Raw genomic sequence first — 14,539 nt, 5'->3', positions numbered from 1 at the left:
TTATGTGGTATGCGCTTTAACCTTTCTGCTATCAGGACAGTCAAGTAGTCATTATTTAACCATGGATATGAAGTTCTACTAACCTTAACAAAGCAGCTATTTAACCCAGACAATGATCTTTCCCAAACCTTAACCAAGTGGTTTTTATGAGTGATAGTCATAGAGTGTCAGATGAGATCAGAAAACATTTGTATTTTTGCAACAGTGCTTTGAAACGATTTTGGAAGGCTTCTTTGGTATCATAGTAAAGTACATTCTGATAATTAACTCTATAGCATCAGCCACCTTTTTGTTTTTCTGGCATCTCTGTTCAAGACAGAGTTAATTGATTGGATGGCGAAGGGCGTAGCATGTTGGAATATGAGAACCAATTAAAACTCTTGCTTTAATACTGCACAATAAATTGTGATTACCCAGACTAAATGGAAACAACATGCTGTGCCATGCACTTAGTGTTAGCCAGACAGTTAAATGAATTAAACTGAATGAATTTGAATCACTGTCACAGACATTAAAGTCACGATATTGAACTTTGAATGGCTGACAAAACCAACTTCTCTAATTCAAATGTGGTGAATCTGATTAGAGGCTTTTCATGGTGCATGCTGCAGACAAGCCTAACTGGAAAGAATTTGGTAATTGTTTAGTGTAAGGAGCCAATTGAGGCCAAATGTAGTTGTGATATGTGTATTTGACTAAGTCTGACTTCAAGCACATAAGTAAAATCAAAATTTTGACCATTGCTCACATTAGATTTTTAAGTCTTGGTTCAGAGGAACAAAATATCTACATGCAACTCACTGAATCTTTCCCAGAGATCCCCCCGCTGATAGTGCTTAAACATAGTCTTGGCACATATAAAAATACTTTTTTCTGTGCCCAGAAGATGAGTTGAGGGCACATTCTTGGCTAAGTTGGTGGGCATCATGAAAAAATGCACAGTGGCTGTTTAGAATGGTATAATGCCCCCTTTGTAGATAAGGAATTAAATAAATCAGTGGTGAAGAGATAAATGAATTTGGGTGATAGGAACGATTTATCTTCACTGCTTCACTGCACTTATTTACCAAATCTTTGCTCTTACAAAGGGCTGCAACGTGGCCTTTAACCAAGAAGGACATGTCAGTGTGGCTTCGGTGGCAGCTGTGGTCATCAGTCATCTCAGCTGGATTTAAATACTTCAGACAAACCCATACATCTGAAACGGTTCAGGGCAGATGCTCATGGTGCCTTACAACATATGTTATTTACACACAATTATGGGAATGAACTCATGTCTGGTGACTGTTTTTCCATACACACAACATTTAAACATTTATAAGGAAAATATCTGCATTTCAGTGAGCAACATACTGTACATTACACTGACTGAACCACAGATCCACAGATCTGAAAAAAAAAATAGTTTCAGTAAAAGGGACTGTTTGAATGGTCTTTTAACACTCTCCTCTCTCAGTTGTCTAATTTGTTCTGGCGTAAGGGTAGTGGATAATTTAACTAAATTAATTCGATTCAGAAACAGGCTCTGGGACTGGCAGTGGAAACTGTTCTGGCATTCTGATGTAGAAATACTTAGAGATCAAACAGGATGAAGAAATATGAAATGAAACAGGTTGTTTAAGCACTGGATGGAGCAGATTTGAAATAATGAATACCAACAAGTGATAACCAAAGTATTCTTATTACTGCAGTTTAAGTGAGCATCAAAGTAAAAGCAAACTTAACTCTTTTGTTACATATAAATTTATGTACAGCATTTACTTGAATTTTGAACAAGATAATAGTTTTCAGCTATGGGACACTGCATGTCAAAACTAAAAAGCCTCATTGGAGTACTGTCTCATTTTTTAAAAGATGATTTTGAGGCATTTTTGCATTTAATTGATAGTATATATACAGTAGTTGAGACATACACAAAAAATGTGAGGGGGAGATAACATGCAACAAAGGTCCCCAGTCAGATTTTAACCAGGGGCGTTGCACTTTATGTGAAATGTGTCATAACCACTGTTATTCCTGATGTTACGGTGTATTTATAATCTTCATTGTTTTATTTTTTAATTAATTGTCCTTTCAGTAAAGAGAATCCCAGCTGTCATCACAATGGGTCAGCTCAGTGTATCAAAATGAACCCCTCTGATGAGTAACCTGAGTGTGTGTCCAATGCGCTACTTGAAAGAACAACCACATGTGAGGGCGTTAGTCTTATCAAAGATCTATTGATCACTTTGTGTGGACATTTTTCAGCCAAGAACAGCAGCATGCCAGCGCTTCACCTCCTGCTGCTGACAACACAACTTCAGCAGCACCACCTCCTCATTAATGGATGATTTTTTTTCCATTTAAAGTTGACCAGGCTCCCCACATTCTCAACCATAAATCCTGCCCGGGTTTTCTACACCCATTTGTTCAGAGGCCTCCCCGGAGCAGCGCTGGCAGGGGCCCAGTCCTGGGGGTTCGATCGCCCTCGCCAGACAGATGGCCCTCGTGCTGTAATGGCAAAGTTCTTAACAGAGCCTTAAGCTTCCATCAACAAGGCCTTGACTGATGAAGACACTCATTATTCCAGGTTTGGGGCCATTAGTCTAAGATCATGCCATCTATCTTATCTTGTATATGGCTGCATATTTCAGAATGATGTCTTGTGTTTTCATACACAGATTTTTAAGTGTTCTTGGCAACCACAAATAATCTTGCAAATGAGATCATCCACCCTGAGAGAATGCATGCAAATCATCCACTATATCTATTTATATAGTAAACACTTAGCAGAACCCTGACTTTTCACTAAAAAGGACTTGACAGATGAAAATACTCAGCTTTCCACTTTAAGCAGCCTTTGATCTGGTCTCATTTTCTTGTGTTCTTCAGGTGCAGTGAAGATCGAAGCTGAAATACAGCATTTCATAAGAAAGGCTTTTGCTGACTTTAATGATAAAAGGAAAGTATAGTTTATTTTCTACACACATTCACGTAGTATATATTTGTTGCAGTGTGTGTTTAAGGTGGATAAGATGTGTCTGTAAACAAACCTAGTATATGGCTGGACTGTGTATGCTAGATGCTAGATGTGGTGACATGTGGCAACCAAGCCCCCAGGAGGTGTGCTGGGCTTTGACGGAAGCCAATGTGACATAGAGCCTTTCTCAATACTGAGTCCACCAAGTTCAGATTTGTGTACTTGCTAGTTCAGACTTGGCAAGTTTGACTCAGGAGTACAAACTTCCGAGGACGGGAGGACGCTATACGATCACTCTGCAACTGGAACAGCAGCGTACCTGCTGACAGCAGCAACTCAGCTTCAACATAACGACCTGACTATACTGTGATAAAATAATCTCAACTCAAAGCTCCAATAACAATCCCCCCCCCAAAAAAAAAATACATTCATATGTATTAAATGTGGTGATATCGGTACTTATAGAGCCAGAGAGGCAGTGCTGTTGTTCTGTCCAGTAAAAACATGAAGCTTCACTTTACATTCAGACAAACTAATGTGGCAGCTACAATTGTTAGATTTCATCTGTGAGACCAAATCCTCCAAAAGGAATTATATCATATATCAAAATGCTACAGAAACATTGGAGCCAGTGGTAAATTAACAAAGAGCTGCACAGATCAGTTCATCGGATAATATGAACTGGGCCTTGTACAGAGTCAAGCTGTAGATACAGAAGAGAAGAAGGTAACTTTCATTAAATGAAATCACCATACAGAAATATAAGCCTAGAAAAGGTAAACCTCGAATGCCAGTATAATGGGACATAGGACTCAGCAGGCAGACAGCCGATGGGAATGGATTGGGAATCAAGTAAACAACCAAACAAAAATAAAGGTAAAATAACAGAAAACCAATGGCTGGCCTGGTCTCATTTGAGAAAACAAACAAAGCACATACGTTGCCAGCCCCAATGTTATAATGTGTAAAATATTGCACATATTTAAAAGATGAAGAAGATAATAAAATATGCATGCAGCAAAGTCAAAGAGGTCTCTACTGAGACTGGTAAATTTTTATCACTTCATGATTACCTGCTGGTAATGTGACTATGCATGTGCACCATTCACCTAGATTCCCACATTAATAAAGCGACGTGTTAACCATCCTACGGTGAAAATCACGACAGCAGTTGGTGTGAAATGCACTCTGGGATACTTGGCTGTCCCAAGCTTTAGCAGCATTCAGAGCCTTCATCCGACCAATGGTGTAACTTCATCACTCAGTCAGTTACTCAGTCACAGACATTCATGTTTATAGGGCAGGCCCTTCTGTTGTGGTCCAACCAAAAAAGATCACTGAATGATTTGCGTAAAATTCATCATCTTTCCAGATTCAATGGTTTTCATTATGGTCTTGCACCAAAGGGTTTGACAGACATTTTGTCACATAGACAACTTTAAGATGGTGAAACTCCAACATGCTATTTTTGTACTTGTGGCTTTTCCTGCTCATCCTGCTTTTCCTGCTTATCTAGATAAAGCAGATTACAGTAAGGCCCAGCATTAATCTTGCTGAATCTCTGCAGGAGTGAGGCTAGCAACACCAGGTCAGAAGGTTACATTAGTTGTTGATTTCTGTGGGAGCAGTGAGGGATTTTGTCAAATTTTAATGAAAGCTCAGGTCATGTCAAGTCATGACTTAAGTCATCTGACCTGCACATAAATCTAAATTATCATTCAGCTTTTATCTGTCAGATACGCTAGGGTTTTAGATATAGCATTCATACTCTATGACATAACATCAAAGTGGATTTGCAGCCAAGAATTAAAATAGAGAACACACCACTTACCAGAAAAATAGACTCAAAGAATAAAACCAAAATACTTGCAATCCCATACCATGAACTCATTTAGGTAATAGAGAAGCTGCAAAATCAGTAAGACCTTGGAGTTGTCACCCCATAACTACAACATAATTAAATGAAGATTACAAAGCAAGTCAAGAGTTGATCATCAGAGGGTTATGGGCTAATTTAAGTCATTGACTGATGAATATCTATCAAGATACAGAAAGAAAACAACATGCCTCTCTTGATCATTCTGAAACTTTTGGCAGAAGTTGAAAGTCTCAGTAAAAACTGCGGACTCCTCTTGATCACTCTGTGGTTTGCTTAGGGATGCCAATGTTTACAGAGAGGAGTCTGATGAAAAACCTTTGATTGCATGATGAGCATCCGCATACTCACTCTCTCAGTGTTTTGGCACTTCATATACTATATCTCTAACTTCATACCATCAAATGACTGTCCAAAAATGAACTAAAAATCATGAGGGATTCCTTTCTAGCTTTCCTGATTAGTGGTTGACAAACCCAAGCGCTTAAACCAAACAGCACCTTTTGTGGTATGAAAATCATACTGAGCTGACTTGGCAAGTTGTTTATCTTCTATTTCCCTTTGTGCCATGACATCACTGGAAGAGACGCTAACAAACGAAGTCTTTGTTCAAAAAGCATTCTTTTATATTTTCAAAATCAGATACTACCACAAGACTGCATATTCCAATTTTCTTTAAAATGACAAAAACATTTTTTTTCCAGGTGATGTATAATGTTCACATTCTAAGTGATATACAGTACATTGACTGTGTACTGCCTCTTCACAAAGTTTAAGACAGATGTATAAAAGATGAATGCACAGATTAAATAAAAAGCATGAAAAGGTGTATACACATCTTAAAAAGTTGCTGCACCTTTGGGAGTGTGAAATAAAGGGCTGGCTGCACAGTGGAACCAGAGTAGCACTGCAGTGCTGAATCAAGAAAATCTAAACAACTTTGTGCTTATTGGAAGTGGAAGTCTAGTGTAGCCTGTTTACAGCATCACAGTTCCAATAATAGATAGTAAAGAGGAAATGTCACACAGAAAACAAACAACAAAGTAAATTAAATTTCATCCAGCTGTTGTAACTAAGGTGAATATGTATATGACAGAAGACAATCATATTTAATCTCCTCTTTACATACTTAACAAGAATCCTCTGATTTATTTTGTTCGTTTTTTTTCCTGTTCTGTCCTCTACTCTTTAGGTATTTTGCCTCTTTTTGATGAGAGTGCATCTTTTAAAATGCTTTCAGAAGCAGAAAATGATGCCATGTACAGGTGTACACAATGAAGAAATATAGCTGAAATTTTAACTTAAAGACTCTCTTTTCCTGAAAAGGGGTTCAAATGCACCTGTATGTAAGTCTAAACTGTTGGCACAATCATGTATGCATGTGTTAAAAAAAAAAGAAAAAAAAAGAAAGAGAGTTTCCCAATGAAGAGTCCAGGTACGGTCTTTCAGAGAAAACTGCCACAGCATCTCAAACAAACAAATATACAGCCCCCTAAACATGTTTCCAATGACAGATGATGTCCCTTTTGTTTCAGGAAACACTGAATTCCCTGTCTGTGTGTAATGATGCACACAAAACCTTGCAGTTGTGTTTGCGTGAGTTGCATGAGTTGCATCTGCATAAACTCAACCATAAGCAAGTTTGCTCTGAGCCATGAAAATAACAGATGCAAATGCAAAACATGGATTTGCACCTGGGAAACATAGTACTGCAACTGTGTATGTGGTAATCTTCCTTATTATTTGCATGAAAATAGAGCCCTCAGTACAGTACAACATTTTTTCAAACCAAGGACCCCTAAACTAACACACATTAGACCACGGTCCCCCATCTGATAAGATGTTTGCTTTTAGATGTTTTATTACAGAAAGAGTATGAAACCCATGACTAAAATAGTCATACATTCTGTCATTGTGTTACTTATAGATAGAATTATAGTGTAGTGCTAGTTTGTGTGCGTGTGTGTATGTGCATGTTTCATTATGGCTAAAAAGAGAAAAAACAAGTTTATCTTACCAGATATTGCATATATTATAAATAATGTGACAAAAAAATATGAAAATGTCTTAAATTGAGTGAAATAGGTTGTGAAATTATTTTAATTTTCAATTTAGACAGTTGCAAGTCTCATTGGAGACACTTCAATAGCAACTGTAACAAGATATTCTTTAATGCATGACTGGTCCTATTCTCCAAATGGAATATAAAGTGGTTCAAATGCCTGAACACACCATTTGCTGTTGGCAAAAGCAGACACTCCTACCAATACCTGGGTATTTACGGGTCACCTCCTGATTAGCTTCCATCGTCATTAATGATCCCTTCATCTGAAATATCATTTCAAGACTTTGACAGTGTGTGCACCAATTTTCAACACGTTGTTAGGGGCACTGTCGAAACAGAAATGAATGACTTTCACGGTTCCCCCAAAGCAAATGGCACCACAAGTCATGTTAGACTTGTGAGGCCCAAATGACTGACTGAGTGAAGGAAGGACTGCAGGAGAGAGTCATTATTTTTAAGCCTCTGGATCTGAGCCCAGATATTTTGAATTGGTGCCTAACAGGAGATTAGGACAAAACCTACGAAGGACTTGTCATTTCACAGAACTTTTTATGAGGCTCTGCAATGTATGGTGAGTGATGAGCAACTTTAACTGTGGCCTAACTGCGTGTCAGACTGGACCATGTTTTATCTTAGCATGACAAGCACCTGCCTGCATACAGATGTTACTGGCAATATTTAACATCATCTCTGGCTTTGACTTTGACATAGCAGATTTTCCAGTTTGACAAATGCAAATTCCTAACACCCTGTCCTCAACCACAAGTGTAACTGGGGATCATTAACCGCACTCCGCATCATTTAGTGCTTTCCGAAAAGTCTTGCCATTTTAAAACTCCCTGCTTTCAGGCACATACATCTCTCCATATGTTGGAGGCCATTTGCTGGGATCGCCTGAGGGCTCTTAGAGAAATGCAGCACCGGCCAGAACTCTCCCTTGCAGTCAGGAAAAGAGGGGTCAAATCTGTTAATGATTGGCCCATTTCGCTGGACGAGGTGTGCAACTGGCCCCGCTGCCCCCCATGCTCCCTTGTTTTTCAATTTGCTGTCCATCTGGCTGAACCGCTCAAAGACTTTCCACCAGGAATGCGGGTTATACTTATGTTAGGAACAGAAGAGTGGATCATTGTTCAGATCTCTGCATCACAAACCTCAGATGGAAATAATTTCTTTTTAAGCTGGTATAAGCTGCTAAAGATATTGTTATGAATCACACTTTGATACGCAAACACTTCTTTGAAAGTTTTGAACATCAAAATACATACGGTATAAATGTGCATATATTCTATTAAGAATTACACCAGCTAATTCACAGGATAATGAATATAAAAGCAAATATTCTCAGACAATAAAGGTCTGTGATTCCTGTGAAGCGGAAACTCCAGGCATACTGAAGTCTGCACAAACAGTCCTCCCTTTGACGAGGAAAACACTGCTTTGTGTTTGATACGAATTATAGCCTAATCCCTACTCTACTCCATCCCTGTTTTCAAGACAGATATACCAATATTCACACACATGGGTGGATCCAACACGGAACAAATGAGACACAACAAAAACATGATGATTATGTTGTTTTTTTCCCCCCATCACATTGAATTACATCTTTCATGCCTCCACTTCAGCTCCCAAATGTATCCAATCCAAGTTTCTCCCCGTCAAAGTCGTATATCCATTGCTCTTCTCATGTGTGATGGACAATGTTTACCATGGCCATGATAAACTATTTCCTCATAAACGATTTTGTCACGGCCTTCTGCTGGCTGTCATGTGGGATTCCGCCTGCAGACTAAAACAACCATAATTCACTGGGTGTATTTACCTCCTCAGAGGACAGAAGCTTGACAGATGATAAATGGCCACTGCTGACAATCATCAACACATACCACCCTGTGTTTGCCTTGAGTATAAGTGGCGCCAGGACATGGAAATAAGACTTTGACATATCACACATGTGGAGAGAGACATGGAGAGAGGGAAAGAAAGAGAGAACAAGAAAAGAGAAAGAGAAACCGAGACAAAGAGCTGGGGAGCCAAGGCTCTATTAGAGACTGGGAGAAATCTCTGATATGTATATTGGGCATGTTTGTTTCTCTGTTTCCATGCGTGTTGACTGTGTAATATTTTCCTGCTGTGAATGGATTGATGCTGTACATGCAAACCCAGCAGGGGAGATGCACATCTGTAAATTGAAGATGTTTTTTTCTCCCTGTTGCTTCTGTGCAGTGTAGTCTCACAGCATATGAGCGAATGGCTCAGAAGATAAGACAGTCAGGGTGATGAATGTGCATCTCCTTACAGCATATTTTTGTATAAAAAACATTTCCACATGTCCTAATGGTATGTAGAGAAGTCACATGCTGCACAGACTGTGCAATCTTTTATGTTTTTCCGCTACATTTCTGTGCTTGTTGACAGTGTACATACTGTATGACAGCTCTGTGTGTGACAGGGTGATGGTGACTCCTGTAACTGAAAGCTCTCTACAACAGTCAATGTGTCCATCAACTTCCATATGTCCTTGAAAAATACCATCAAATTCCTTACAGTACCTCCTTGGTTGGTAGAAGTTACTCAAAATAAAATCTTCACAAACAAGGAAGAGTCTGCAGTCACGTCAGGGGCTCTATGAGGCTGTGCTGCTAACATGCTCCAATGACAATGTTAACATGCTGATGTTAAGTAGATGTAGTGCTTACCATCTTAATTTAACATGTTAACATGCTAACATGTGCTGCTGTAATTCTCACTGAACACAAAGTGCAACTGAGGCTGATAGGAATGTCATATTTGGTCACAAACCAAAGTTTTGGACGAAGGGATCATAAAAGTTGTCACACATCATCCTGAGGGGAACATGAATATCTGCACCAAATTCCACAGTAATACATCACCAAAGTAATTAGGAAACACTGACCATGACTGTCTGCAAAAAACTTTGTGGCAATCCATAAAGGATAGCTTCACATTTTTCAGGTCTATCTTAATTCAATATACTCGTGCCCATATGTACATACTAATAGGTCATCTTATAGTAAAAAGACTAAAACTTTGACAAGTCATTGTGCGTCTAATTTAGATTGCTGAAGCCTCATATTGTCTTAAGCTGTACTTTTGACTGCATTTTACATAGAAAGAAGACTTTGGATTTTGCCCCCTATCACATATGTGTTAGGATGGGATTTCTTCAGGGCCAGCATGGATAGGAGGAACAATTACAGCAACCAAAGAATCTTTCAATGTGCATACGGGCGTGTGAGTATTGTTTCATGAGAGACTTGAATAAATGTTAGCTTAACCTTTAAGTTGATGTGGATATGTAAATGCTTTGACTTGCTGGTGGAGCTAGACGAAAAGTCAGAGGATCACCGAAATCAGTAAGATTCCCCTTCTGGGGATCATAAATGTCTGAGTGTGAATTATACAATGAGGGGGTCAACTTTTTCTCCAGGGCATAAAGGGAGCCCAGTACAGCGCAGGCGTGTGCTTCAGTGAACTGAAGTCTTGCAATCCTTACAGTATCTTGCATATATAATGTAATGTCTGCAGTCTGTACATAATGATAAATCAAATCCATTACACCAACTCATGGGGCATGTACCACACAACAACTTTTCTTTTCCACTCAAACACAGACCCACAGAATGCTGTATCAGAATGAAGATTATAATATTGTAACCCTAGTTCTATAGGCACAGGCAGAGCTCCCTACTGGACTCTATGGGTAATACTCTCTTCCAATCAAACGTACGCAATCACCCACTGAAATTTGCATGTACATAGCCGGCCAATCAGGACACACCTACCGATTATGTGTGTCTCGCACACTATATAAGCGGTATCTCAACGCTGCTCGCTATCCAGAACCACTTCAGTGGACGGCTTCAGAGCGGCAGGGTCCATAGGTAGAGGGCTCCGCCTGTGCTTATCAAACTAGGGTTACAATATCGTAAACTTTGTTCTATCTCACACAGGATCCACCCTCTACTGGACTCTATGGGTAAAGTAGGCAGAGCCCGATGAATGTTCGCCCTGCTGACAACGTTATTCAGTGCTGTTACGTTGGGTGAGGTGTGGTTTCCGACAGCATCACACCGACCATTACGTACATGAACCGGCACAGCGCCGTGATGTCTCTGGACATCACTGCCTAGGCTGGCACAAGTGTTGTGCAACACTGGCCAGCTGTGACACGCTGTGTGATTTATTCAGTACTGTTACATCGGGTAATGTGTATTTTCTAACAGCATCGCACTGACTGTAACGTACACACACTGGCACAGTGCCATGATGTCTCTGGACATCACTGCCTAAACTGGCACAAGTGCCCCGGCCCTCCGCCTCCTTCGCAGGAGGAGGGCAGGGTCAACATCTGTGTGTGTTGTACAACACTGGACAGCCATAACACATCATGTGAAATGGAATGAACTGAATTCACCTTGGCAGCATGGAGAATCGCGGAGGTGGGGAGAGTGTGGGAACTTGCTCTGTTAGAAATGTATTATCTTAATCAAAACATTGTAACAGGCAAAGATCACATCATGAACAGCATAATGGAAGGGGGAGGGAAAAACCTCGCCGTCATGACGCAGGGGTGCTGGGAAAGCCCTCACCATCGGGACGCGCACTTCTGCGCTGTCGTGGAGCCCCATCCATGCTCTGCACCCATAGTGCTGCGGTGCCTCCTTCGGCGTAGCCTGAGAAGAGGGGGTGGCAGGAGCTATTGGTGCTCTGTTCCAACGCCACTCTCTCCTTCTCTCTGTCATGCTGTTATGCCTCGCTTCATCCCTGGGCAAGTGGCCGATGACTGCTAAGCTGTGACTACTCCTAGTCGTTCGAGGAGCTGAGTAACCAACAGTCGGAATAGTGGTGGTGGGGGGGCGTTTTACTGTGAAGACGCCAGCGAAAAGCCCAGCACACCCAAACTGTTGGCTGTTGCAGTAGCTGTGTGCTCCGCTGGAGAATCTTGTCAAATATTCCAGTGTCTCCTTGCCACACAGTAGCAATTCTAGTGGCTTCATGCTCGCTAACCAGCCAGCCGACTGTGTAACCAGGTGGGCAGCGAGGGCTGCATCGAGGGGGGCACACCAGGGGAAAGTAGCATCCATGCAGTCCTACACCGTGAGAAATCCTGCCAAAACCTGCGACTGGGGCTTTTGTCTAAAATGGCTGCTGCTAGGATGCCTCCACACACTTCCAGATGTCTGGGAGGGTAGGCAAGACAAATGCTGCCTGAGCCAGGTGAGACTCTCCATAGAAACCCTCACAAAGACGGCTCAGCAGCTTGGGTGGAAGTGGGGTGGGGCATTGAGATAGAACCAAAGACACTATCAACATGCTAGAGTTAGGCAGTTGTGTTCCTACCATACAGCATCTAGGCCTGTGCCTAACTAACATTAAAGGCATAGACCTCTCAATAATATAAATTTGTCATCTGTTTCCTTACTTTGAAAATAGTGTAGTAAAAAAAAAATCAACATTCCACATTTGATTTCCTGTACCGTACACAATATCAAAATGAATGGATAAGATAGGACTCAGTCTGTAGGCTCAAAAGCCTAAGCTAGAGTAACTCATATTTTTTTCCATTAATTCAGAAGTGAGAAACATATGGCTCGTATGGAAATTGATCCTGTAGAACATGGGTTTATTTTTTTCTATTAGACTATTTTCGAGGTAAGAAAACAGCTGACAAAATTTAATTTTTGGGTGGTCTATGCCTTTAAGTAGTAGCTAGGCTAATTTTTCAGTCTTCAAAGTAGCCTAATGCAAAAGATTCGATCAAATCAGTCATTGTCTTTCTGATCAAATCAGAAAGACAATGGCCAGCTTTCAACCAAGATGTCACAAATGGAGTAGGGTCAAAGATCTCCAAAGGTAGTCCATTGATGTCCACAAAAAGAAGAGAGGACAGACTAGCTAGCTACTGACATTAACCTACAGCATCTCCATTGGCTTGCACGATGCACACGAGCACAGACTTTAACAAGGACGCGAGCCACTGCGGTGATGGGAGTGAGGCAGGCAGACTAACTAACGTCAAGGTTAAGAAATAGTATGGTCCTCTTTAGGGGTGTCTGAAATTGTATTACAAGATTCTTCCAGGCATTATTATGGGAAATATATTGTAATATTTAGGATTACAGATAAGAAGGACATATAAATGTTTCGACCCCCCTGCCCCCTCCGACATGTTGTGTTTACCTCTTTTGGGGGATCAAAGTCAAAAGTCAAAATTGAGTGACTGATCGACATTGCCATCCATAGAGCCACACTGCTAGCTTGGCTAAAAAATGTAAAAATTATTTTGTCTTTCTATGTGCTTACAACTGTAACTTCAGATACCTGATGCAAAAGAAGCACTACTCAGCCATACTTAAACCATGACACAACAATTTTAAATGCAGGCCTACTTTTTACCTTCAAACGGCTCCTTTTAAATGTAGCACAAAAACGGTTTTTTTTCTGCCAATAAACATGGCTGTGCAACATATTTTGAATGCACCTCCATCCCCTCACCGCATAAAACAAGGATAATTCCCAATCATCAAGCCTTTCATCCAGGTAAAGTGCACCCCTGAACACAATATTAATTAGCACCAAGTCTTTGATCTTCTTCTAACAAGGAAGTGTATAGTGTTAAGAGTCTTGCATAAAGTGTAGAAAAACACCACTTTTTATGGATTGAGGTCTTTTCTATTTTCCTCAAACTTCACTGTCTCATTGCAGCTGATGCTTACCCCAGTGTTTTATGTTAAGTTACATCTGTGGATGGTACTATTCTTGGTAACCTTGTCCAAAGATGTTTTGCTGCATCTCGGATAGACCAATATGGCCTTGGATGTCATTTAGCCTTTCGTTACAAAAAAAGACTATTATAGTTCTCATCTGTGCAACACTAAAGCTATTGGAGTGCTTTGTACCCCATCCTCCTTCCTCCTCTATGTGCCACACATTATCTATTTGTCAGAGAATTAGGAGATTAGTCATGTCAGACCTTGCTTCCTTTGTGAGCTATCTCTGAATTAGGCTCTGTGAAGGACGTTTTTGCCAGCCAGCAGTGAAAGGATCCTTCATGTTTGCATATATTTCCCACACACATACTTTGCTTGCTAGTTGGGCACACACAGGGATCCTACAGCTGTTCCCTACTCTCAGTCCTGCCAGCAATCGTTACGATGGATCTGTAACCTAGCACTTTGGTTGCATTAGGCTTACACAAGATGCAATGTATTCCTTGTTTATTTAAGTCTAACAAATACAGAACCATTAACATGGTGTGCTTTTAACTTCCAAACTTCACAAGAGAAGGCAATTCACCCACAAAATTGAACTTTTCCACCAAATGAAACTCAATCTATCCCTTTAGACAGTTTCAACAGGGTCAAAGTCAACAGCATGACATGTGGAGGCACTTCTGCAGAAAGTTAGTGATGCATCTCATATCCAAATAGTTTGAAAAGGGCTCTGAGGATTTAGATCAGTGTCTAGATACAGTATATTTGATTTGTTCAATTTCACCCCTGTGAAAATCCAAAGAACAGGCTGTTTTCAGAATGTCAATGTTGTGTATCATAGCCATCATAATGCTCACATATCCTGCGTCAGGACTCTAAGGTCTCTTCACAATCCCGTGCAC

This window comes from Thunnus thynnus, chromosome 8, assembly GCF_963924715.1.
Source record: "Thunnus thynnus chromosome 8, fThuThy2.1, whole genome shotgun sequence".
Taxonomy (NCBI): Eukaryota; Metazoa; Chordata; class Actinopteri; order Scombriformes; family Scombridae; genus Thunnus; species Thunnus thynnus.
The sequence above is the reverse complement of the archived record's forward strand: the minus strand, read 5'-3'. Positions refer to the sequence as shown.